At 45.5% G+C, this 26,380-nt stretch overlaps 2 long non-coding RNA genes across 3 annotated transcripts in view; one reads left to right on the top strand and one right to left on the bottom strand.

Moving 5' to 3' along the window:
- The window catches only part of LOC309523348, a 35,979-nt gene extending 13,350 nt beyond the window's left edge, over positions 1-22,629 (bottom strand). The window contains exon 1 of the long non-coding RNA XR_014215318.1: positions 22,414-22,629. This is a non-coding gene — a long non-coding RNA (uncharacterized lncRNA). The remainder of the gene's footprint in view (positions 1-22,413) is intronic.
- The window catches only part of LOC309523330, a 36,121-nt gene extending 12,896 nt beyond the window's left edge, over positions 1-23,225 (top strand). The window contains exons 2-3 of one of the 2 annotated variants that reach the window (XR_014215299.1): positions 22,640-22,775; positions 22,812-23,225. This is a non-coding gene — a long non-coding RNA (uncharacterized lncRNA). Of the gene's footprint in view, positions 1-22,639 lie in introns of both variants that reach the window. The other variant, XR_014215300.1, reaches the window with a different exon arrangement.
- Positions 23,226-26,380: the final 3,155 nt, after the last annotated feature.

Here is a 26,380-nt window from a genome sequence, read left to right as displayed (position 1 = left end):
CGAAAAATATGGTAAGTACACGTAAACTGCATGTTGCTTTACCATTTTTCAAACTTCAGGGCTTGAACTTCCGTTTCTTGGAACTCCAGGAATGCTCAGCGGCAGGGAGGTCTCTCTTCAGAGTCCAACAGTAGTCAGCCATCATGACTGCATCCCAGCGACCCTGATACCTGGTCTCCATCTCTTTCATGTCCTGATGGAATCTCTCCCCCTGCTCGTCACTCATTGAATCCAGGTTCTCAGGAAACCGGTCCATATGTGAAAATAGATAGTGCATCTTGATGCTCATGTTGCAGCCCAGGTTTCTGAAAGCAGTCAGCATGTTGTTGACAAGTTCTGCGTAGTTTCTGGCCTTATTGTTGCCAAGAAAGTTCTTCACTACCAGAACAAATGCCTTCCACGCTTCCAGTTCCACTTTGTTCATTGAGTTTCCGAACTCTGGATCTCTGATGAGCTGACGGATCTGAGGACTGTCAAAGATGCCAGCTTTCAACTTCTCCATGGTCAATCCTGGAAAAGCCTGGCACAAGTAAGTGAAGCAGTCACCATCCTTGTCCAGAGCCTTGGTGAACTGCTTGATTAAACCGAGCTTGATGTGCAGCAGTGGGAAGAGTATTCTGTCTCTGTCCACCAGAGGGTCATTGATGACGTTCCTTTCTTTGCAAGGCACCAATTCCTCCCGCACAGGCCAGTCCTTCTTCGTGTAATGCTGAGCATGGTCCCTACTATCCCACATGCACAGAAAACATGGGTACTTGGTGAAGCCAGACTGTTGTCCCAACAGAAAGTTCACCATCTTCAGCTCAACACAAATAAACCACTTATGCTGATCATAACCAATTTTCTTCAACACATACTTCACCGCTTCATAGTTCTCCTTCAGTGTACTTGAGTGAGCCAGGGGTATAGAGGCAAACTGGTTGCCGTTGTGTAGCAGAACACATTTTAGTGATCGCTTGCTGCTGTCAATGAACAGTCTCCAAACTTTGGGTTCTACTCCAAGCTTGAGCAGAAGCTGCGCAATATCTGCACAGTACACCAAGTCCTTCTCTTCCAAGAAAAAACGGAGGTACTCTTGATGCCTGTTGCGGAAGTAGCTGATGCGAGCACTGTCAGAGACGAGGTTTTTTTCCTTCAATCTGGATGCCAACAGTTTGGCAGAGTCCTTTGACAAGCTGAGGTCGCGAATTAGATCATTCAACTCCTTTTGGGGAAATGGATGTGGAGCATCATCTTCAAGAACCACTTCTTCTTCTTCTTCATGTCCTTCAACACTGGAGGCATCTTCGTCACTAATGTCAGGAAGTTCTCCGAAGATAGGCACTGGAATTTCATCACAATGAGCTACAGGACGATGTGCTGATTGAAGATCAGGATACTTGAGGCTGCTCCAGTTCTTTCTGTTGATCCCAGCCGCACCAATTTATGGAAGATTTCGAGGTTTTATGACTTCAAACTGATCCCTTTTTGACATAATCACCCAGAACTATTGGACCGGAATACTTCTTGTCATTAAAATAATCATTTCCAATCAAAACAATTATTCAACATGGCATTTTACCCCCACCAACTTCTTCTAAAATGCTCCACATTTTAGCGTACATGTGAACAAAAACGTAAAAAAAGACATGTGGCCATAGCTCAAAAACTTGACCTGATTGAGCAAAACCAATGTGATTTTTGGATTCAGCGCATCAGATTCGCCCTAAATCAACTGAAAAAGCGCAGACAACAAATTTGTTGTTGACCAGTGAATGAAAACTACCTTAGAACAAGAGACGAAAGGGGAAAACATGTTAAAATGGGAGCACTATTTGGGATATGAGATAGATCTGGAAAGATGGAAAACTTTTTGGGAGAAAAACATAAATTTTACTACGTGTGATTTATTAAGGGAGAATTTCAGAAAAATTCACCATAGATGGTACCTAACTCCATCTGGGAGCAACAACAAATGTTGGAAATGTAACAGAACCAAAGGTACATTATACTACATGTGGTGGACTTGCCCAAAGATTAAAACCTTTTGGGACATGATCCATGACGAAATAAAAAAAATTGATAAGGACATCGCACACAAAAAAGACAGAGGCATATCTATTAGGAATTCTAGACAAAGATATCCCAAAAGATAAAACTAACTTATTTTTATACGCGACAACAGCGGCAAGAATTTTGATTGCTAGCTATTGGAAAGAAGACAGCATCCCAACAAAAAGAGAATGGTTGGGGAAACTTTGTGTCAGGAAAAAGCAGCAATGCGAAAGCCAGCTGCAGGTGTCTGGAATGCAAAACAGGATGTTGATGTCTGGGACTGTACTATTGGAACAAAGGGGCAGTCTATTCACTGTACTGAGCACTGGATGTTAGCTCAGAGTGTCATCTGACCTGTACTGGAAGTACAGGGGTGGAGTTTCTCTACCCTACTGTTAGAGGCTGGAGAGTGCAGACCTGTTTCTCTGTACTGCTGCAATGACAGAAATAAAAGCATGTAAATAGATTTCTGTCTGTCTCTTTCCCCCTCCCTGAGGGAAGCAGGAAGGAGGGAGGAGTTGGTGTGTCCCTCTCATGCTGAGTGGGATCGCTGATAGGACCTTGCCTGTATCCTGCCGGGAGACGCAGACGGAAAGGTCAACTAGGATCTCAAGCCGAATGCCTGGAGAATGGCCAGTTGCCTCTGACCAAGGCCGAGAACCTACATCTGGTATCATCGCCGGTGGTTATGATCCATCGTAAATCTGCATGAGAGGTTGCTGGATCGTTCGTCATCCTCTGCACCAAGGGAGGGAGATAAGTCTGCGTGCAGCTGGAAGCTGGAAGCCACACAGATGGCTGGGCATCGCGACGGAGCCTCAAGGTATGGAAAATTTATGGCTGTGTGGAGTGAACGCGTAAAGAGCAAAAATCTTCGGTTCACAAAAAGTGTCTGCGTTTTAGAGAAACCAGCACTGAGGGAGAAACAGCCGAAATACCTCGCATACCAAGATAAGATAAGGCTGGAATGTATTGTTGCTAAGCAACTGGAAGTCAGTGAAGTGAAGTTCAGTGGAAATTTACTGGCTAAAAGGGGCTGGGAACACGGAGACTGTTTTGACTATCTCCCTGTTCTATGCAAGGACATTTTATGCAGCTTGCGGTTTATCTGCCAAGTGAAAAAAAAGGCAGTAAACAACTGTTGGATTTTACAAGGCAAGAGAGTGAAAGCTGCAGCTTGGATTCAAAATGGATGCCAAGAAGGGGGGAGGCTTACCTTATCCACCTCCCCTGACTAATGACAATTACTCATCTTGATCTGTAAAGATGAAAGCCCTGCTGCAGAATCAGAGGCTTTTTGAGGTAATTGAAAACCCCATTCCACAAGCACCAACGCGAGGTTGGAATTCACAGAATGTGAAAGCCAGGACAGCTATAATTCTGTGTGTCTCAGATGAGCAACTCGTGCATATCCGGGATTTATTGAACGCACGAGAGATTTGGGAAACGCTACGTAGAACACATCAGAAGGATGCTGGTTCTTCAGCGTTGCTGTATTTTGAAAAGCTGACCAATCTGAGGCTTGCGCCTGATGGAGATGTACAAGCGCATTTGACTGAGATGAAGTTCCTGCGTCAGCAGATGGCGGAGCGCAATTTCCGTCTACAAGAGGAGGTCTTTTGCTTCATGATTATCAACAGCCTTAATTGGACTTACAAAACTGTTGCCAGTCAGCTTGGTTCCCTACCGGCCGCCGACCTGACCGCGGAGAGAGTGTGTGCGGTGGTCCTTAATGAACACGACCGCCTTGCTGCACTGGATGTGAAGGACAGGGGGAGAGTAGCAGAGGGTTCTGACTCCCCCACTGCTGAAGCTACTGAGGAGCGTGCTGTAGCTTTGAGCGCTGTCCGATGTTACAATTGTGGACAGACTGGGCATCTTCAGCGGAACTGTAAGAAGCCACATCAGCAGAAAGGAGCCAAGGGGAGCTCTGCGAAGCCTGAGGCGTCAGGCAAAAGTCGTACCAAGCCCCAGATGAAACCTGCAAAGGCTTTGATGTCGAAAGGAACCACACCAGAGGTGGAGAACACGTTTGTCATTGACACGGGTTGTACTAAACACATGACCCCACACAGAGGTCTGTTTTCGACGTTTAAGAAGCAAAGCTTCACTGTGAAACAGGCCAACGGTCTGGAGCTGGAAACGACCGGGGTTGGAACTGTGTATCTTGAGAGTCTGAACTTGACTATTGACAATGTGTACCTGGTTCCTGAGTTGAAGTTCAATCTGCTCAGTGTTTCGCAGATTGCCAAGAAAGGACTGAGACTGTCCTATGATGATAAGAGCTGCAAGATCTTCAAAGATGGAGAACTGTATCTTTCTGCCAAAGAGAAAGATGGACTATATTTGTTGACTTTTGATCAAAGTGATTAAATGAAATGTAATGCATTTGATACTAACAAAATATCTCTTGCAGGTGTGACCAAGAGCGCCCGGAAGGTGGCCAGGGTCGACAAAGCATTTCAGCGGGTGTATGCTGATGTGATTGGTCCTCTAGCACCATCTAGAGGCAATGCAAGATATTATCTTGTGTGTGTGGATTGTTTCTCTCATTATGTATGGGTACATACATTAGAGAAACCAAAAGAAGCCTTAAAGAGGTTTAAGGAGTTTTGTGACAAGGTTAAAAATGTGCATGATGCTAACATTGATTGTCTCTTCACAGATGAGAAGCCAATTTTTCTGTTACAGGAGTTTCAGAAGTTCCTGGATGAAAAAGGGATAGACCACAAGGTTGCTGTTTCAGCGGAAGCGTGGAACAGGGGGGTCTGTGTAAGGGTGAACAAAGAATTGCAAAAGGGGATGAATGCGCAATTGCTTAGTTCACATTTGCCACATGAATATTGGGCGGAGTCGTTAATGTCCTATGTTCACACGTGGTTGAGAAAGGTCTCAAAAGAGTTGAGAAGTTCTCCTTTTGAGAAGCTGTTCCATAGAAAACCTTCTGTTGCCTATTTTAAGGTTTTCGGGTCTCATGTGAGAACAGAAGCTCCAGGTGGAGTGAAGAATGCCAGAGGCATTTTTGTGGGATATGAAAAGGGTCTCTACAGAGTAATTTTGTCTGAATCTGGTCAGGTGATTCTCACAAAATTTCTAGAGAGTGCTCCTGAACAGGAGAGAGTAATTGTTCACACATTTCCCACAGAGGGCAATTCAGATGATGATGATGATGATTTTACTGATTACAGTGGTGATGATGACAGTGATAGCTCACAGAGCTCAGTTGACACAGTCATTGAGAGGAAGTCTTACACAATGGATAGGCCTTCACAGATGAAGGAAGAACCACTGTTTACAATTGGATCTGGTTCTCCTAAGAGTCCAGAGGCTGAACCAGTGAGCAGAGAGGATCAGCACCTCATACGCAGGTCTGAGAGAAGTACAAAGGGTGTACCACCCAAGAGGTATTCCAAAGAGTTTGCTAACTTAGCTGTTGCATGTGTTGCTAATGTTAACAACTCAAAACAGGTTGAAGCTGTGTCTAAGTCAGAGACAAAGACACAACAGAGAGTAGCAAGCCAAGGTAATGCAGATGCACTCATTCCTTGGAAGCCAGACAACCAGAGAGGTACACTGGGGAAACCAGTGGCGGGGAGTTCCAAGGGTGGAACTGAAACGACAGGGGACTGTTATATGTATAACAACTGTTTGTTTTCTTCTCTGGATCGTGTTTTGCTCGCAACGCCCATTGATGCTTTTGGGGGAGGATGTCAGGAAAAAGCAGCAATGTGAAAGCCAGCTGCAGGTGTCTGGAATGCAAAACAGGATGTTGATGTCTGGGACTGTACTATTGGAACAAAGGGGCAGTCTATTCACTGTACTGAGCACCGGATGTTAGCTCAGAGTGTCATCTGACCTGTACTGGAAGTACAGGGGTGGAGTTTCTCTACCCTACTGTTGGAGGCTGGAGAGTGCAGACCTGTTTCTCTGTACTGCTGCAATGACAGAAATAAAAGCATGTAAATAGATTTCTGTCTGTCTCTTTCCCCCTCCCTGAGGGAAGCAGGTAGGAGGGAGGAGTTGGTGTGTCCCTCTCACGCTGAGTGGGATCGCTGATAGGACCTTGCCTGTATCCTGCCGGGAGACGCAGACGGAAAGGTCAACTAGGATCTCAAGCCGAATGCCTGGAGAATGGCCAGTTACCTCTGACTGCGGCTAAGAATCCGACACTTTGTGAGTACCTGGAATTAGCAAAATTGACGGATATAATAAGGAGAAAATCCAAAACTATGGTTATGAAGCAATGGGAGTGCTTAAATTATTATTTACAAAACCAGGACTCAACTACAAAAATCTGGTTGTGTTTAGAATAATCTTGTGCGTAATATAAAAGATACAAAGTGAGACATTAAGGAAATCCAAAGGGAAAATATGAAGAACAGAGGTTCTGACGAACGGATTATTAAAAACGCGTGAGGCAAACAGTGGAAGTCTTTTTTTTTCTTTCTTTTTTTTTAGAAAAAATATTTAAGGTAGATAAGGACAAGATGAAATTATACAATCGAATATGAATATAGATGGGAAACGGCTGTGTATTGTGGGTACTTATCTACTTTTAAAAATTTTCACTTATGATCTTTTTCCTTTACTTCTTTATTCTTTCTTTGCTCTTTTTCTCTTTTTTCTGATATCCTTCATTTCACTGCTTTATTGTGAATAGCGTTTTATAGAGGTATTGTTGTTGTTTAGTCGTTTAGTCGTGTCCGACTCTTCGTGACCCCATGGACCAGAGCACACCAGGCACTCCTGTCTTCCACTGCCTCCCGCAGTTTGGTCAGACTCATGTTTGTAGCTTCGAGAACACTGTCCAGCCATCTCGTCCTCTGTCGTCCCCTTCTCCTTGTGCCCTCCATCTTTCCCAGCATCAGGGTCTTTTCCAGGGAGTCTTCTCTTCTCATGAGGTGGCCAAAGTATTGGAGCCTCAGCTTCACAATCTGTCCCTTCCAGGGAGCACTCAGGGCTGATTTCCTTCAGAATGGATACGTCTGATCTTCTTGCAGTCCATGGGACTCTCAAGAGTCTCCTCCAGCACCATAATTCAAAAGCATCAATTCTTCGGCGATCAGCCTTCTTTATTGTCCAGCTCTCACTTCCATGCATCACTACTGGGAAAACCATGGCTTTAACTATACGGACCTTTGTTGGTAAGGTGATGTCTCTGCTTTTTAAGATGCTGTCTAGGTTTGCCATCGCCTTTCTCCCAAGGAGCAGGCGTCTTTTAATTTCGTGACTGCTGTCACCATCTGCAGTGATCATGGAGCCCAAGAAAGTAAAACCTCTCACTGCCTCCATTTCTTCCCCTTCGATTTGCCAGGATGTGATGGGCCCAGTGGCCATGATCTTCTTTTTTTGATGTTGAGCTTCAGACCATATTTTGTGCTCTCCTCTTTCACCCTCTTATATAGAGGTATAAATGACTGTAAATATGAAAACAGACAAAATATTCTCTAATTCTTTTTCCTTGGTTAGTTAGATTTTCTTTTTCTTTTGTATTTTCTATTGTTGAATATGTATGTTTTCTAATTTGTATTTAATAAAAATTAAAAAAAATTAAAAATTTAAAAAAGCAAAAGGAAGTGAAATAAGCCCAAAGAAAAATGAACACCTTTTTTTATCAATATGCAGAGAAAGACGACAAATAAGCTTTGTTTGGGCTTATTTCATTTTGTTTCGTTATTTTGGGTGTGCATGCATATTCATTCAAAAAAACGCAAAACAAAGTGAAATTAACCAAAAAAAGAGAGAAAAGCATCTGTTTCGGAGGTGAAAATGCATAGAAAGAATCTGAATACGATTTGTTTGGGCTTATTTCACTTCGTTTCGTTATTTTGGGTGTGCATGCATATTCACTGAAAGAAAGCAAAACATTTATTTTTGTGGCAATATGCATAGAAAGAGGACGAATAAGCTTTTCTCGGGCTTATTTCACTTCGTTTCGAGTTTTTGGCGTGTACATACATATTCACACACAAAAACGTAAAACGAAGTTATATAAGCCCAAAGAAAGCAAATACTTGTTTTTTGTGTCAAAATGCATAGAAAGAGGACGAATAAGCTTATTTCGGGCTTACTTCACTGTATTGCGTGCTTTTGGGTTAGCATACATATTCAAATAAAAACACAAAAATTAGTGAAATAAGCCCGAGGAATACAACACACTTCTTTTTTGTTTCAATATGCATAGAAAGACGACAAATAAGCTTTGTTTGGGCTTATTTCACTTTGTTTCCTGTTTTTGGGGTGTGCATGCATATTCACTCAAAAAACACAAAATGAAGTGAAATAAACCAAAAAAGAAGAAAGGAATGTGTTTTGGGGGTGAAAATGCATAGAAAGAATACGAATAAGCTTTGTTTGGGCTTAATTCACTTCGTTTTGTAATTTTGGGTGTGCATGCATATTCAGTCAAAGAAAGGAAAACACTTTGTTTTTTCAATAATAATAATAATAATAATAATAATAATAATAATAATAATAATAATAATAATAATAATAATTTATTATTTGTACCCCGCCCATCTGGCTGGGTTTCCCCAGCCACTCTGGGCGGCTTCCATAGAAACCAAAAATACACTAAAATGTCACAGATTAAAAATTTCCCTGAACAGGGCTGCCTTAAGATGTCTTCCGAATGTCAGGTAGTTATTTATTGCTTTGACATCTGATGGGAAGGCATTCCACAGGGCGGGTGCCACTACCGAGAAGGCCCTCTGCCTTGTTCTCTGTAGCTTTGCTTCCCGCAATGAGGGAACCGCCAGAAGGCCCTCGGCGCTAGACCTCAGCATCCGGGCAGAACGATGGGAGTGGAGACGCTCCTTCATGTATACTGGGCCGAGGCGGTTTAGGGCTTTAAAGGTCAACACCAGCACTTTGAACTGTGCTCGGAAACGTACTGGGAGCCAATGTAGGTCTTTCAAGACCGGTGTTATGTGGTCTTGGCGGCTGCCCCCAGTCACCACTCTAGCTGCCGCATTCTGGATTAGTTGTAGTTTCCGAGTGACCTTCAAAGGTAGCCCCACGTAGAGCGCATTGCAGTAGTCCAAGCGAGAGATAATTAGAGCATGCACCACTCTGGCGAGACAGTCTGTGGGCAGGTAGGGTCTCAGCCTGCGTACCAGGTGGAGTTGGTAGACAGCTGCCCTGGATACAGAATTGACCTGCACCTCCATGGACATCTGTGAGTCCAAAATGACTCCCAGGCTGTGCACCCGGTCCTTCAGGGGCACAGTTACCCTATTCAGGACCAGGGAGTCCTCCACACCAGCCCGCCCCTTGTCCCCCCAAAACAGTACTTCTGTCTTGTCAGGATTCAACTTCAATCCATTAGCCGCCATCCATCCTCCAACCGCCTCCAGGTACTCACACAGGACCTTCACCGCCTTCACTGGTTCTGATTTGAAAGAGAGGTAGAGCTGGGTATCATCTGCATATTGATGGACACCCAGTCCAAACCCCCTGATGATCTCTCCCAGTGGCTTCATATAGGTGTTAAAAAGCATGGGGGAGAGGACGGAACCCTGAGGCACCCCACAAATGAGGGCCCAGGTGTCTGAACACTCATCCCCCACCACCACTTTCTGAACACGGCCCAGGAGGAAGGAGCGAAACCACTGTATAACAGTGCCCCCAGCTCCCAACCCCTCTAGATGGTCCAGAAGGATGTTATGGTCGATTGTATCAAAGGCCGCTGAGAGATCCAGCAGAACTAGGAAACAACTCTCACCTTTGTCTCTAGCTCGCCGGAGATCATCAACCAGCACGACCAAGGCAGTTTCAGTCCCATGATGAGGCCTGAATCCCGATTGGAAGGGATCCAAATGGTCCGCATCCTCCAGGCATGCCTGGAGTTGTTCAGCAACCACTCGCTCAATCACCTTGCCCAAGAATGGAAGATTTGAGACTGGGCGATAGTTGGCCATACTGGCCGGGTCTAAAGATGGTTTTTTAAGAAGCGGTTTAATGACCGCCTCTTTCAGCGGATCTGGGAATGTTCCCTCACAGAGGGAAGCATTCACCACCCCGCAGATCCCATCGCCCAGCCCTTCCCGGCTTGCTTTTATTAGCCAGGATGGGCAAGGATCAAGGAGACAGGTGGTTGGTTTCACGCGTCCAAGCAGCCTGTCCACATCCTCAGGGGTAACGGATTGAAATTGATTCCATGCAACTTGATCAGACAGAGCTCTAGCACTCTCCCGCCCCAGCCCTGCTCCCACGGTGGTGTCTAGCTCCTTCCAAATATGAGTGATTTTATCTGCAAAAAACTTTGCAAAATCGTTGCAGGATATCTTGGGGTCTTTACAAGGCCCCGGTGGTAAAGGTGGTTCCGTTAAATTGCGAACCACCTGAAAGAGTCTCCTGCTACTATTTTCTGCAGATGCAATAGAGGCAGTGAAGAAAGTCTTCTTCGCCGTCGCTATCGCCACTTGGTAGGCTCGACGTTGAGCTCTAACCTGTGTCCAGTCAGATTCAGAGTGAGTTTTCTGCCATCGACGCTCTAGCCGTCTCAGCGATTGTTTCATCGCCCTCAGCACCGAAGAAAACCACGGGGCTGTCCGGGCTCCATGCAATCGGAGAAGGCGCTTCGGAGCCAGACAGTCGATAGCCCTGGTTAACTCCGCATTCCAGCGGACCACCAGGGAATCAGCTGAAAGGCCATCAACATGGGATAAAGCATCCCCTACCACTCTCTGGAAACCATTTGGATCCATTAAGTGGCGGGGGCGGACCATCCGAATTGGTCCCACCTCCCTGCAGAGGGGAAGGGTCGCAGAGAAGTCCAGTTGCACCAGGAAGTGATCTGACCATGGCACTTCTTTTGTTTCACTTTTAATGTCAGATCACCCACGTCACTAGAGGTGAACACCAGGTCTAAGGCATGTCCATGACTATGAGTTGGGCCAAACTTATTCAGGGACAGCCCCATGGAGGCCATGCTTTCCACGAAGTCCCGAGCGGCCCCTTGTAAGGTTGTGTTGGCATGGATGTTAAAATCCCCTAGGACAACCAAACTAGGTGTCTCCAGGAGAACATCCGCCACAACCTGAAGCAGCTCGGACAGGGAATCCTTGGTGCAGCGGGGAGGTTGGTACACCAAAAGGAATCCTGTAGTGCCCCTATTGCCCAACTTCCAGAACATGCACTCAGAAAACTGGATCTTCCCAGTAGGACGCCTGGTGCAAGCTAGTGACTTCCTAAAAATCACTGCAACCCCCCCTCCTCGCCCACATGACCTGGGTTGCTGTGCGTAAGAGAAATCTGGTGGGCAAGCAGCGGCAAGGACAGGCCCATCTGCTTCCTCCAACCAGGTCTCTGTCACACATGCCAGGTCAAATCCTTCATCCAAAATCAGGTCGTGGATGGCAGTGGTTTTATTCATCATTGACCTGGCATTACACAGCAACACCTTCAGGTCATGTGGGTTTCCCCTGTTGATTCCAGTATCCATCCGGTCAAGGCCAGACCTGGAGGCAGGGATAGTCTTCAAACAACGACTAAACCTGCCTCCTCGGTAATGACATGGTCTGGTCTTAGCGTAACTCCGCCTCCAGCCCATGATCACTGAGATCGGATGTCCCAGTGCTCCCCCCCCCCGTGGAACTTGTCCCAGCCACCGTGTTGGCTCGGGCCCCACTCATAGGCAGCCCTGATCCCGCCCCTTAAAAACAAAACACAAACTATACAGAACCAATAAAACAACAAAAACAACAACAAAGGAACAAAACAATTATACTAAAATTAATCCCCAACCAAATGTCCATCCCACCCACCCACCCCCAATAAAGGAAAAAAGGGAAAAAAAGAAATAAAAATTTAAATTGCCACCGACTGCTTGAGGACATTTTAAAGAACATTAACCACCTGGAACAGGGAAGCAATGGCAGAACACTTCCCACACTTCCCCAAAAGTTTGTTCCAAATAAGGGCCTGGGCCACGCCCCCTGGGCCAGTTGGAAAAGGCCCTGGAAGGGAGCAGGCCCTGCAGTCCTCCCCACAGCCGATGGTCCGTGGCCTCACCGCAGCAGGAGTCCCTTTATAGCTGGGAGAGAGGGCGTGGGCCACACCCCCTGGGCCAGTTGGAAAAGGCCCTGGAAGGGAGCAGGCCCTGCAGTCCTCACCCAGCCGATGGTCCGAGACCTCACCGCAGCAGGAGTCCCTTTATAGCTGGGAGAGAGGGCCTGGGCCACGCCCTCTGGGCCAATTGGAAAAGGCCTTGGAAGGGAGCAGGCCCTGCAGTCCTCCCCACAGCCGATGGTCCGATATGCATAGAAAGACGATAAATAACCTTTGTTTGGGCTTATTTCACTTCGTTTCTTGTTTTTCTGGCGTGCATGCATATTCACTCAAAGAAAGCAAAACACTTGTTTTTTGTGTCAATATGCATAGTAAGAAGACGAATAAGCTTATTTCAGGCTTATTTCACTTTGTTTCGTGTTTTTGGGAGTGCATACATATTCAAACTAAAAATGCAAAACGAAGTAAAATAAAGAAAAAAAGCAAAGCATGTGTTTTTGGGGTGAAAATGCATAGAAAGAAGACGAATAAGCTTTGTTTGGGCTTATTTCACTTCGTTTCGTGTTTTTTGGGTGTGCATACATATTCAAACATAAAATGCAAAAGGAAATGAAATAGGCCCAAATAAAGCAAAATAAAATAAAAGCAAAATAAAAGCAAAATAAAATAAAGCAAAATAAAATAAAATAAAGCAAAACACTCTGTGATGGGGGTGTTTCAGGCCAACTGACAACCTGGCTAAGCAAGAACAAAAGGGGCGGCCCGGAGATACTACCCTACACGCGAAGTTGAAATGCCCTAACAACGTCTGTATCTGCCTGAGGGTGACTTTTTTTGAGTGGGAGGGTTTGAAATATGGTTTCCTTGAGGGCTGCTATCTTTTCCTCGGGCAGACGGGAAGACTGAGCCACTGTGTCTAGCTCTAAGGCCAAGTAGGTGAGTCTTGGGGTGGGGCCTTTGGTCTTATCGGCAAGGGGAACTCCCAGCTCCTGAGCCAGGGCAGAAAAGTCCTCCAAAAGGGCAGCGCAATTCCCGCTATCGGGCTCCCCTACGAGCAAAAGGTCATCTAGATAATGTATCACCCCTGATGAGTTGGTCCTATAGCACAAGGCCCAGTCCAAAAAGGTCCAAATTGGCATTGCTTTATCGATATAAAACTTCCCTTGGAATTTAAACCCCAACAGGTGGAAGTCATTGGGATGCACGGGTAACAGGCGGAAGGCCGACTCGATCTCACATTTAGCCAAAAGTGCCCCACGACCGAAGCCTCGAATGAGTTTTACTGCCTGGTCGAAGGTAGCATACTTTACTGAACATATTTCTGGTGGAATGGCATCATTGACCGAGCCACCTTTGGGGTAAGAAAGATTGTGGATTAGCCTAAATTCTCCCGGGGCCTTTTTGGGTACGATGCCAAGGGGTGAGATGTGCAGGTTTTGGATGGGGGGGATGTACAAATGGGCCTGCCACCCTTCCTGCAGCCACTTCCTTAGCAATTTTCTTCTCCGCTACCTCGGGCCTTTCTCTGACCAACTTCTGATTGGGGGAGTCTTTTGGAATTAACGGGCCGGTAGCTGGGATTCGGAAACCCTTGGAGAAACCCTGCCATTCTCGACCTGGTCCCAGCGTGCATGTGGGATCCTGGAGGCCTTTCTACGGAGTTTCTTATCCTAGCTGATGGCTGCAGCCTCTCCAGAGAGAGAACAGGCTGTTCTAATGTGTGGAAAGGTAGGCCACAAGATGAACCGCTCTTTTAGCATATGCGGCTAGGATCGTCCCCATGTAAACTTGAAAACCGTTTAACCAGTTTTCGAAAGTCCTGGGTACCGTGGGGTATTTGCCCTACGCTTGCTATATGAAGGCCTCTTTCTCCCCCTCCCCAGTTCTTCGGCAGGGTGTACTAACTGAAACATATCCACGAACTCACCATTTAAAATCTTAGCACGCATTTTAGGCGAAAGGTGATCACCCAGAATTACATCTGACGTGGAATATGTAGATGTGGTTGTGTCTTTAACCAGGGCCCTATCCTTCCACTCCTGGGTTCCCCCAAACCTTTTATGGTGGGAATTGGCCCTCCTAGCTAACGCCCAGTCGGGAAGACCTGAAATCTCTTCCCCTTTACCCCAATAAGAACCGAGGGATCCGTCACTATCATACTCAGAGGAATTACCTGACTCGTCATCAGTGTCTCCGGTTTTTGACTTGTTTTTCTTGCAGACGTGTTTCTTCTTGGTGCGTCTTTTTCCTGCTGGCTTATTCTGCCTGATTCTGGAGCCTGTACTCTAGGCTGCGTGTTCTGCGCTGAGCTGGAAGAACTAGACATCGCATTATTATTACCGTGACCAGTAGACCTCTTGGCTGCAGTACCAGTAGCTACTGGATGGGCCCTAGAGGCCTGTGACCTAGTTTGTGTTACCATAAAGCACCAATGCTGCAGCAAGCAAAGGCTCCAGCAGCTCAGTCAGCTGCTTGTGGCTGGAAAGCCAGACAGGATGTTTGTGACTGTTGCCATGGGAACAAAGGGGCAGTCCATTCTGTACTGAGCACCGGATGTTAGCTCAGTGTGTGTGTCATATGACCCGTACTGGAAGTACATGGGTGGAGTTCTTCTTGCTGTTGTCGAGTGCAGACATGTTTCTCTGTACTGATATGAGAGACAGAAATAAAAGATGTAAATAGTTTTCTGTCTGCTTCTTTCCCCTCCTTGGGGGACACCAAAGGGGAGAGAGGAAGAACGGTGTGTTCCTCTCACACATCTGAGATGAATCGCCGGGACCTCGCCTGCTTATCAGCAGAGAGGAGACGCGGGGAGGTCGACAGGAATATCTGCCGGTGCCTACGCTGTGGCACATTCCTCTGACCTAGGCAGATTTCCAACAGTGGTAGCAGAGGATGGTTGCTGTTTCTTCGATCCATCGGACATCTGGATGAGAGGCTGGTGAATTGTCCTCCTCTGCTCCATGGAAGCCTGTTTTGAGAGGCTGATTCTCTGCAGCCAGAAGCTGACCAGAAGAAGTTGACAGCCAAGCCGATACCCAAGGTATGAGACTTTTAAGGGCTTAAAAGTGTGAATGCAGATTGATTCATTCTCTGCTTCACGGAGAGCGTGTGTGGGAAAGCAGCTCCAACTTAGAAGAGGCCTGCATACCAGGCATTTTTGTGGTTTCCTGTCCGAGGAAAGGAATGCGCTGTTGCTAAGCAACGTCCTTCAGAAGGCTGTGCCTCAGAGAGGAGAAATGGAAAGTTACTCGAGAGGGCTGGACAGTCAGTCTATGCTTCAGAGAGGTGAAAACAAAGTTTTGTTATGACTAGGTCCTCACGAACTGCTGGAAGGGACTTTCCAACGCAGCCAGTGTCAGAGTTGCCAGGTGTCAAGAGAGTAAACAAGCCAGCTATTGGATTTTAGAGGCTTGTGTTTTAGAGTCGATGCAAGGACTCAAAATGGATGCCAAGAAGGGGGGAGGCTTGCCTTCTCCACCCCTCCTGACCAATGACAATTATTCATCTTGGTCTGTAAAGATGAAGGCCCTGCTGCAGAATCAGAGACTGTTTGGGGTGATTGAGAATCCCATCCCAGCAGCACCAACGCGTGCTTGGGAGTCACAGAATGTGAAGGCTAGGACTGCTATAATTCTGTGTGTCTCAGATGAGCAGCTTGTGCATATACAGCATTTGGAATTTGCGCAAGAGGTTTGGAACGCGCTGCGTACAACGCATCAGAGAGATGCTGGTTCTTCAGCGTTGCTGTATTTTGAGAAGTTGACCAATCTGAGATTAGCGCCTGATGGAGATGTTCAAGCGCACCTGACAGAGATGAAGTTCCTGCGTCAACAGATGGTGGAACGCAATTTCCGTCTACAGGAGGAAGTGTTTTGCTTCATGATGATAAACAGCCTTAATCGCACCTACAAGGTTGTTGCCAGTCAGTTTGGTTCGCGACCTGCTCAGCAGCTAACCGCGGAAAGAGTGTGTGCCGTCGTCCTGAACGAACACGACAGACTTGCTGCATTGGAAGTGAAAGACAGAGGGAGGCAAGAACAGAGTTCAAATCTTCCCACTGCTGATGCTACTGGAGAGCATGCCGTAGCATTGAGTGCCGTCCGATGCTATAATTGTGGACAGACTGGGCATCTACAGCGGAACTGTAAGAAGCCGCGACAGTCAAAAGGAGCCAAGAACAGCTCAACGAAGCCTGAGGCGTCAAGCAAAAGCCGTACCAACTGCCAGATGAAACCTGCAAAGGCTATGATGGCGAAAGGAACCACGCCAGATGTTGGGAACGCATTCATAATCGATACCGGCACCACGAAGCATCTCTGCCCACACAGAGAACTGTTTTCGACGTTGAGGAAGCAAAGCTTCACTGTGAAACAAGCCAACGGTCAAGAACTGGAAGCGACCGGAATTGGAACTGTGTATCTTGAGAGTCTGAACTTGACTATAAGCGATGTTTACCTGGTTCCAGAACTGAAATTTAGTCTGCTGAGTGCTTCGCAGATTGCAAAGAAGGGACTAAAACTGTACTATGATGCTAAAAGATGCAAGATCTACAAAGATGGAGAACTGTTTCTTACTGCCAAAGAGAAAGACAGACTGTATTTGTTGACTTTTGATCAAAGTGATTACATGAAATGTAATACTTCTGATTCTAACGAAATTTCTCTTGCAGGTATGACCAGTGTGAACACTAGGAAGGTATCCAAGAAGGTCCACAGAGCTTTTCAGCGGGTGTATGCTGATGTGATTGGTCCTTTAGAACCATCTAGAGGCGGTGCAAAATATTACCTTGTGTGTGTTGATTGTTGCACTAATTATTCTTGGGTTTATATGATGAAGAAACCGCAGGAAACTTTAGAAAAGTTTCAGGAGTTTTGTGACAAGGTTAAAAGTATGCATGATGCTAACATTGATTGTCTTTTCACAGATGACAAGCCAGTTTTTCTTTTACAGGATTTCCAGAGGTTCCTGGATGGAAAAGGGATAAGACACAAACTTGCTACTTCCGAAGAAGCATGGAAGAAATGTGTCTGTGTTAGGGTGAACAAAGAATTGCAAAAGGGGATGCATGCGCAATTGCTGAGTTCACATTTGCCACATGATTATTGGGCCGAATCTCTAGCGTCCTATCTTCATGTGTGGTTGAGAAAAGTCTCAACAGAGTTGGGATGTTCTCCTTTTGAGAAGCTGTTTAATAGAAAACCTTCTGTTGCCTATTTTAAGGTTTTCGGGTCTCATGTGAGAACAGAAGCTCCAAGTGGGGAAAAGAATGCCAGAGGCATCTTTGTAGATTATGAAAAAGGTCTCTACAGAGTAATTTTGTCTGAATCTGGTCAGGTGATTCTCACAAAATTTCTAGAGAGTGCTCCTGAACAGGAAAGAGTGATTGTTCACACTTTTTCCACAGATGATTCTAATATGTTGGTTTCTGCTTCCTTCACTGTGCAGCGAAGTGCTTGTCACAAGACAATGTTTACATTCCACAGTCAGAGCACTGTTGGGTTTTCCCACGGGAATGGGAAGCTGGATGTGACGTACACTGGTTTCCTGTTTTTCACTGTTTTCTCTCGGTGTTCTTCGTTCCGAGGAGAAGGACGGTTGCTTCTCTGCTCCAGCAGAGACAAGATGCATGTTTGTAATTTCTCAACTTTGAACTGAAAATAAAGCAACTTTAAGCATGTGGCACGTACTGTTCATCATTCCGTTGTGCAAAAGACTCTGCAATTTCAACATTTTGGTTATGGGCCCAGAAAGACGTAAATCAAACTGAGGAATGGAGACTCCAGCAGTCGAGTCGGAATGCCGGCAGAGTTTGATTGATGAAGGTATGTGCTCATGCTCCGGAGCAGCCTGCCAGTTTCTAATTTATGGCTTTATGGCTGGACTTTGAACTTTTAAAGCCGTTTTGCCGCGATACAGGCAATGGCTGAGAAAGCGAAAGTACTTTTTAAAAGTGCTTTTGGAAGAAGCTGCAGTACTGTGACGCAGCTTGATTAAAGCAGCAATGATGGCTGATGCAAAGCTGGTTGATGCTTTTGGGATTCCTAAGCTCAATAAGAAAAATTACACGGAGTGGGTACTTTATGCAGAGGCAATTCTGCGGAAAGAAGGTCTGTTTAATGTTATTACAGACAACCCCCCAGCTCCAATTACAGCTGAATGGACTGCTAAGGATTCCAAAGCACGGGGAACACTTACGTTGATAGTATCCCCAGAAGAGCTCTGTCTGTTGCGTGGCAAGACCAGAGCCAGAGAAATTTGGGAAACATTAAGAGAAGCGCACTTGAGGACAGAAGCAGGTTCCTCAATGTACTACTATGCCAAGCTGCATGGTATGGCTCTTGCTGAAGGTGGAGATGTGCGTAAACATCTGATGGAGATGCAGAATCTGAGACATGAGCTGCAACAGAGAGGACTCAACTTTCCAGAGGCTGTGTATTCCTTCATGATACTACATTCTTTGGGTCCAAGTTGGGAGTCCGTTGCCACTCAGATTGCTGTTCAACCAACTGCTCAGCTCACAGTAGCCTATGTTACTGCCGTGATCCAGAATGAAGCAGATCGCCGGGGTGCTAGCTGCATGGGTAAGGGGGAGTCTTCACAGACGTCATCCCAGAGTGCAGTGGAACCACCAGAGGGCGCCAAAGCTTTGAAGGCAGTGAAATGCTACTCGTGTGGACGTCTAGGCCATATGAAGAGGGAATGCAGATATCCCAGAGCCAAGACAGAGCAGCGCAGCGGAGTCTCAGCGCGTGGAAAAGGCCAAAGCAAAGGCAAAGGTCCGGTCTCCAGGACAACGCAGCACAAGGCAATGGTCTCACGCTTTACTCCAAACATCGCAAAGGTCCAGAAGACGTCTAGATCTTTCTTCGTTGTTGATTCAGCAGCTACCCACCACATGTGCAACGATAAGAGACTGTTCGTGTCTTTTACACCGCAGGAAGGTGCGATTCACCAGGCGGATGACCACACGATCCCCAGTCAAGGCTACGGAACTGTTGTTCTTCACAGTTTGGACTTATCGATACAGGATGTACTTTATGTTCCAGATGCCACACACAATCTTCTAAGTGTGATGCAGCTGAATGAACGCAACATTGACGTTTCCTTCAAGAACAAGAAATGCACCATCACAAAGAAAGACGATTATGTATTGCATGCTGAATGTGTTGATCGTTTGTTTGTTTTGTATTATGATGATGTTGTGCAGAATGATACTTGTTGCATTGCAGGTTCTAACAAAAGTTTGCATGCAGGATGTATTCATGATTTTCACAGGAAATTTGGTCATTTGCATTTTGAGGCAGTATCTAAGATGCCTACCTTGGTTGAAGGTATGACTATTAAACCCTGCAGGTACCACATGAAGTGCAAGGCATGCGCAGCAAACAAGGTGAAATTGGCTGCGAAAGGTAAGGTGTCTAGTAGGCAAGCTACAGAACCATACCAGATTGTTCATGCTGATTTAGTTGGTCCACTATCGCCCTCTTTGGGTGGAAATAGGTTCTTCATGGTTCTCATTGATGCATTTTCTAGGTATATTTATGTGTACAATCTCAAGCAGAAATCAGAGGCTTTTCCAAGGTTCAAGGAATTCTGTGCTTGGTTGGAAAATGTGCACGGTAAGAAGATAAAAATTCTTTTCACAGATCGCGGGGGAGAATTCACTTCTCAGCAGTTTGAAGCTTTTCTGACTGAGAAAGGAATTCAACACGATTTGTCCAGTCCTCGCTCGCCATGGCAGAATGGACTTTGCGAAAGGGCAAATCAAACATTGCTTCAAGGGTTAAAAACCTTGCTGCATGATGCAAATCTTCCAGAGAGTTATTGGGCCGAATCTCTCTCGTGTTTTGTTTACAGTTACAATCGCAGGTTATCTTCAGCAATTGGTTGTACCCCCTATGAAAAGATGTTTGGTAAGAAACCATACATCAAACACATGAAAATTTTTGGTTCTGACATGTGGATTCACTCACCACAAAGCTCCAAATTAGGCAAACGTGGTTTGCATGGTATCTTTCTAGGTTATCAGAAAGGTTCTTACAGAATAATGATGACTGACTCTAAAACAATTAGGCTCACAAGAAGTGTTGAGTACAATGCCAAGTGGGGGGAGAACGTGGGAATTTTCCAATGTTATCCTGATGACAGTGATGAGACTGAGGATAAGCAGCAACGACAACCCACACCCACTGATGAAGGTTCTGATTCTGAGTCTGAAACTGAATCGGATACTTCAGAGGATTTCAAGAGTGCGAAAGCCTCTATGCGACCCTCTGAAAGCTCTGATCAGGAATTGGAAGAACCATTGTTCACAATAGGTCACTTTTCTCCTAAGAAGGAAGAGGAGAGTGTTGAAGACCAAAGGCTGATTCGCAGGTCACAAAGAGCCACAAAAGGCAGACCTCCAAAGAGATTTGCTGATGAATTTGCTAAGACAGCAGTAGCAGCTGTTAAAAGCTCCAAGAAGGTATTTGAACCTTCAAGTTTCCAAGAAATCCAGGATTTGGATTCTAAGGAAGCTGAGCCATGGTTAAACGCCATGAAGGCTGAGCTTGATTCCTTAGAAAGAAACAAAACTTGGGAGCTAGTTCCAGTAGTTCCAGGAATGAAACTGCTTGGAAGCAAATGGGTCTTCAAAGCGAAGACTGATCAAAATGGCAAGATAGTCAGACACAAAGCCAGATTGGTAGCCAGAGGTTTTGCACAGGTACCAGGTGAAGACTATCACGAGACCTACTCACCCACTGTGAGATATGAGAGCATTAGGCTTATGCTCAAGCTAGCTGCAGAGGAGAATCTACACATTAGTCACCACGATGTGAATACAGCGTTTTTGTACGGATCTCTGGGTGAATCACTTTATATGCTTCCACCTGATGGCGTACAGGTAAAACAGGGATTTGTTTGTGCTCTGAAGAAGTCCCTTTATGGTCTCAAACAAAGTGCACGGTGCTGGCACACAAAACTCACTGAAGCATTGTTTTCTCTAGGTTTTCAGCGAGGGAAAGCTGATCCATGTGTATTTGTCAAAGAGGAAGGGCAAAAGAAGCTGTATTGTTTGTTTTATGTTGATGATATTTTATTCTTTTGGAAAGATGTCACAATGTACAATAACGCCCTAGCTCAGCTGAAAGAGCACTTTGACATGAAAGATCTTCGTGAGGTAAACAACTACCTATCTCTGGAAATAGAGAAAGATCAAAGTGGTAACATTCTAGTACACCAGTCAAGGAAAATTGCTGATGTGTTAAGCAAACTGAACCTGATGGATGCTAACCCTGTAGACACACCGATGACAACAGGTTATCAGGTAGAAGACACTGAAGAAGCATTTTCTGACACTACACTGTACAGAAGTGTGCTAGGCAAGCTAAACTTTATTGCCAGATGTTCAAGACCTGACATTGCTGTTAGCTGTAATTTGCTAAGCAGACAAGTCAACAATCCTACCGTTAAGGATTGGAAAGCTCTGAAACGCATAGCACGCTATTTGAAAGGCACTATGCATTACAGACTGAGATTTAACAATCAGAAGTCTGGTGGTCTTGAGATTTTTGCAGATGCAAGTTTTGGAAGTGACACTACAGACAGAAAAAGTACGTCTGGAGTTTGCTACATGTACAATCAGGGTCTATTTGATTGGTCATGCAAGAAGCAAACAACAATTAGCTTAAGTACTTGTGAAGCTGAACTGAATGCACTGTCTTATTCACTTAAGGATTGTGAATGGTTGTTACAATTGTGCAAAGACATGAAAATTCCTGTCAAATGTCCAATCCAGGTTTACCAGGACAACAAAGCATGTTTGGCTTTGCTGAATTCGGAAGGTTGTAAGCAAAGCACGAAGCACTTGCAATTGAAGTTGCAACATGCTAGGGAACATATTCAGAAGGGACTCGTAACGGTGTCCTATATGCCAGGTAATGAAATTCCTGCTGATGTATTGTCCAAGATTGTATCAAGGGATCAACACTGTACCTATGTACAGAAGTTGGGTTTGTACTGATATTGTACGAACACGCTGCCCAGTGATGTTCACAGAAAGGGGGAGGATGTTGGTTTCTGCTTCCTTCACTGTGCAGCGAAGTGCTTGTCACAAGACAATGTTTACATTCCACAGTCAGAGCACTGTTGGGTTTTCCCACGGGAATGGGAAGCTGGATGTGACGTACACTGGTTTCCTGTTTTTCACTGTTTTCTCTCGGTGTTCTTCGTTCCGAGGAGAAGGACGGTTGCTTCTCTGCTCCAGCAGAGACAAGATGCATGTTTGTAATTTCTCAACTTTGAACTGAAAATAAAGCAACTTTAAGCATGTGGCACGTACTGTTCATCATTCCGTTGTGCAAAAGACTCTGCAATTTCAACATAATGATGATGATGATGAGTTTGATCTTATTGAGTTCAGTGGTACTGATGATGATGACAGCGATAGCTCAGACAGCTCAGTTGTCACGGTCATTGAGAGGAAATCTCAAATAATGACTAGACCTTCAGAAAAGGAGGATAAACCACTGATTAAGCTTACTACTGGTTCTCCAGAGAGTTCAGAGGCTGAACCAGAAAGCAGAGAAGAGCAGCAGCTCTTACGAAGGTCTGAGAGAGCAACAAAGGGTGTACCATCCAAGAGGTATTCAAAGGAGTTTGCTAACCTTGCATATGTTGCTGTTGTAAACGACCAAGGACAGATTGAAGCTGTGTCTGAGTCAGAGATAAAGTCACAACAGAGAGTTGTTAACCAAGGTAATGCGAAGTCACAAAACCAGAGAGGTACATTGGTTAAACCAGTGGCGGGTAGTTCCAAGGGTGGAACTGAAACAACAGGGGAATGTTATAAGTATAACAACTGTTTGTTTTCTTCTCTGGATGACGCTTTGCTCGCAGCACGCATTGATACTTTAGGGGGAGTATGTTACCATAAAGCACCAATGCTGCAGCAAGCAAAGGCTCCAGCAGCTCAGTCAGCTGCTTGTGGCTGGAAAGCCAGACAGGATGTTTGTGACTGTTGCCATGGGAACAAAGGGGCAGTCCATTCTGTACTGAGCACCGGATGTTAGCTCAGTGTGTGTGTCATATGACCCGTACTGGAAGTACATGGGTGGAGTTCTTCTTGCTGTTGTCGAGTGCAGACATGTTTCTCTGTACTGATATGAGAGACAGAAATAAAAGATGTAAATAGTTTTCTGTCTGCTTCTTTCCCCTCCTTGGGGGACACCAAAGGGGAGAGAGGAAGAACGGTGTGTTCCTCTCACACATCTGAGATGAATCGCCGGGACCTCGCCTGCTTATCAGCAGAGAGGAGACGCGGGGAGGTCGACAGGAATATCTGCCGGTGCCTACGCTGTGGCACATTCCTCTGACCTAGGCAGAATTCCAACAGTTTGCACTGCCGACGTCCCTGCTCTAGCACTTGCACCTTCAACTGTGAACTGAGAATCGTTAAATAGTGCCACCAATGTGCCCGGGAGGTCATCAGGTTGGGAGCAAGGCGGGCTGTTTGGGGCCGTGTCGGGAATAATGTCAGGGGAGGGCGTTAAGCTGGGAGCTTGGGTAGAATAACGCTGCTCATAATCATCAATAAAAGACCTGAAAGCATTCAAGAAGTGTGATACGGATTTTGAGTTACCATTATTCTCACGGGGCGCCTGAGGTGGATTACCATTGTCCGCAGCAGCACGCTTCCTCTTGGGCACCCTGTAAAATATATTAAAGGTAGCGAGCCCCCCAAGCTATGCTCGCTATAGTTCGTATAAGGACGTCAAATCTCTCATTTTATTATTATATAATTTTTTTCTTTGTTCTTTTTATATTATAATTACCTACAATGTATCAATTATTATTATTATTATTATTATTATTATTATTATTATTATTATTATTATTATTATTTTCTACTTATTTATTTGTTATTATTATTTATTTGTTATTATTATTATTAAATTTATTTATATATTTGTTTATTATTGTTTCAATTGCTTATTTAATCGTTTATTAATATAGAAGTGTGTGAATTTATTGTACAATCAATTTATTTAAGGCTGATTATTATCAGTGCTTGCAGCTTTATTATATCCTGATATTTTATATATATGTGTGTGTGTATTTTTTAGAAATTTTATTTATTAATTAACTAATTTCTTATATGGGCAAGGATAGTCTTTACCTTAACTATCTAATAATCAATTCCTACTATCTCCCAATAATAATTATCAACTTATTACTTGTAACGTTGTTCACAGTATTGAAAATACCACTAATCAAATATATGCAACCAGGAGTGGTATCTGATTACGCTGACACTCTAGCTGTTTGCTAGAGAGCGGCTGCCAAAACCGCGGTGACCACAAGGGGGCCTAATCAAGTGACACACCAATAAAATTAAAAGTATAAATTTCTAGGATTAAGAGTCAAAAAGTAATCGCAGCTGCACGATGGCCCCTTAAGGAAGGCGCGGTACGTTGCTCAGGGAGATAATCCCCTGAAATGGGGTCTTAGTAAACACAAAGGGGCCAAGGCTCTGGTCACCGCCTACGTAATGGCGTGGTGATTAATAAACAAAGCCGGTCTATGAGAGGCACTCAAACTGCAGTTAAACAAATTGTTGGGTAGTTAAGGCAAACAAGTATCTGCTATCGCTGATGTTAAGAGAACAATGTAGCACAGGATGCCCAGCCCAAGTAGTAGGAGCAAAAAAAAGTATCAGTTCCCCTGTCGTTCAAGAGAACAATAACTCTCCAGCTGCACCGCAAATTGGTGAAAGCGAAGTATCGCTCAAGAGAACAATACGAAGTATCTAGTAGCCCTGTCGTTCAAAAGAGCAATGTAGCCGTTTATAGCAAAGATGGGGCTGTGAAAGTAAGCAAAGACAGCGGATGCAGCAATGGGTTTATAGCAATGACGGGGGCAGGGGAAGCAAGCTCCCTCTAGTCCGATGAATTATAGGTAATTAATTTAAAGGTGAGTCTATTTAAAAGTTGTATCGGAAATCTAATGAAACTGGTATGGACGAGGACACAGGGACCACATGGTGAGCTATAAAATTACCGGCTGCCCCCTTCCACATTGCGCACTTATTACTGGCTAATCTTTACTCCGACAGCTTAATCCCCTCAAACTACCACCCTCGGGCCTGCTTTATGAGTTGAGCTAGCCTATTTCACCTGGTAACCAAATGAGAGCTACGGAAGCTGCAAAACCTATGGAGAGAACCGCGGGAAGGACAAGGCACAGATGGTGTCCGCCCCGTTACCCTGGCAGCAGCGGCCCACGTGCTCGGTTAAGATGTCGGGCGCCGCTTGGGAAGCCCAAATCTCCAGCTAAGGAAACCTCTAGCCCCTGAGATAACAGAAAGAAAAGGGGGGTGGCGAAAGGGTTTTTGCTCTGATTAACGATCTAAGAAAACCCGTTTATGATATGGGGAAAGGAGCAGGTGTACCGCTAGAGATGGGGCAGGCAGGAAGCTTTTGCTTGTTCACCAACGGGGGGCTGGACAAGCACCCTTAGGACGGCTATCCGCTTTAATAAGATGAGCAAAGATGAGCACAGGCACTCGCTCACCACAACGCCGCTGCTAACACACTCTAGCACACTCCGCTAAAGCACTAATGCGAACTCTCAGACACCCAACGCTCAATCACCCCAAATCTCAGTCAAAGAGCAGGATTTTCCGAAGGCAGGACAAAGATCAAATAAGGAAACTGATCAAGTTATGGAGACTGCCAGCGAGCTCACCCACCCGCACAGGCACAGTGAAAGCACAGGAGGAATACCGCTAACAGTCACAGCTCCCCCCCACCAAACCTTGCAGTTTGTGGAGCTGGACGAGAGCACCCGGTTCGCAAAGGGACTCTGTCTCCTCGGTAGCCAGATACCGCTCCGAGGTTCAATGGGACGAGGCTGCTGCGCGGCCTGTGGCTGGATGAAAAGATGAACAAAGTCTCCCAAGTCTTGACGCAAGGACGAATCTCCTAGGTCTTGATGCGAGGAAAACGGCAGCGGAATGGGGAGAAGAGCTGGCGCGGCTGCATTTGAGCAGCTAAACCACGCCCCCCGAGCGGCCACCTGATTGGGCGCTCTTCTGGGAGGCGTGGCGTGCCAGCGTCAATGGGAGGGCAGGGGCTGGAATGCCCCCTGCGTGGCGCGGGAATCGGTTCCCGCTCACAATCCCTCCCCTCTGGAAGGAGGAGAGGCTTTTTGTGTGTGTGTCAATATGCCTAGAAAGAAGACAAATAAGCTTTCTTTGGACTTATTTCACTTAGTTTCGTTATTTTGGGTGTGCATGCATATTCGTTGAAAGAATGCAATACACTAGTTTTTTGTGTCAATATGCATAGAA

The sequence above is a fragment of the Podarcis vaucheri genome (assembly GCF_965113315.1).
Source record: "Podarcis vaucheri genome assembly, chromosome: W".
Taxonomy (NCBI): domain Eukaryota; kingdom Metazoa; phylum Chordata; class Lepidosauria; order Squamata; family Lacertidae; genus Podarcis; species Podarcis vaucheri.
This window is presented reverse-complemented; position numbering and strand designations above follow the sequence as displayed.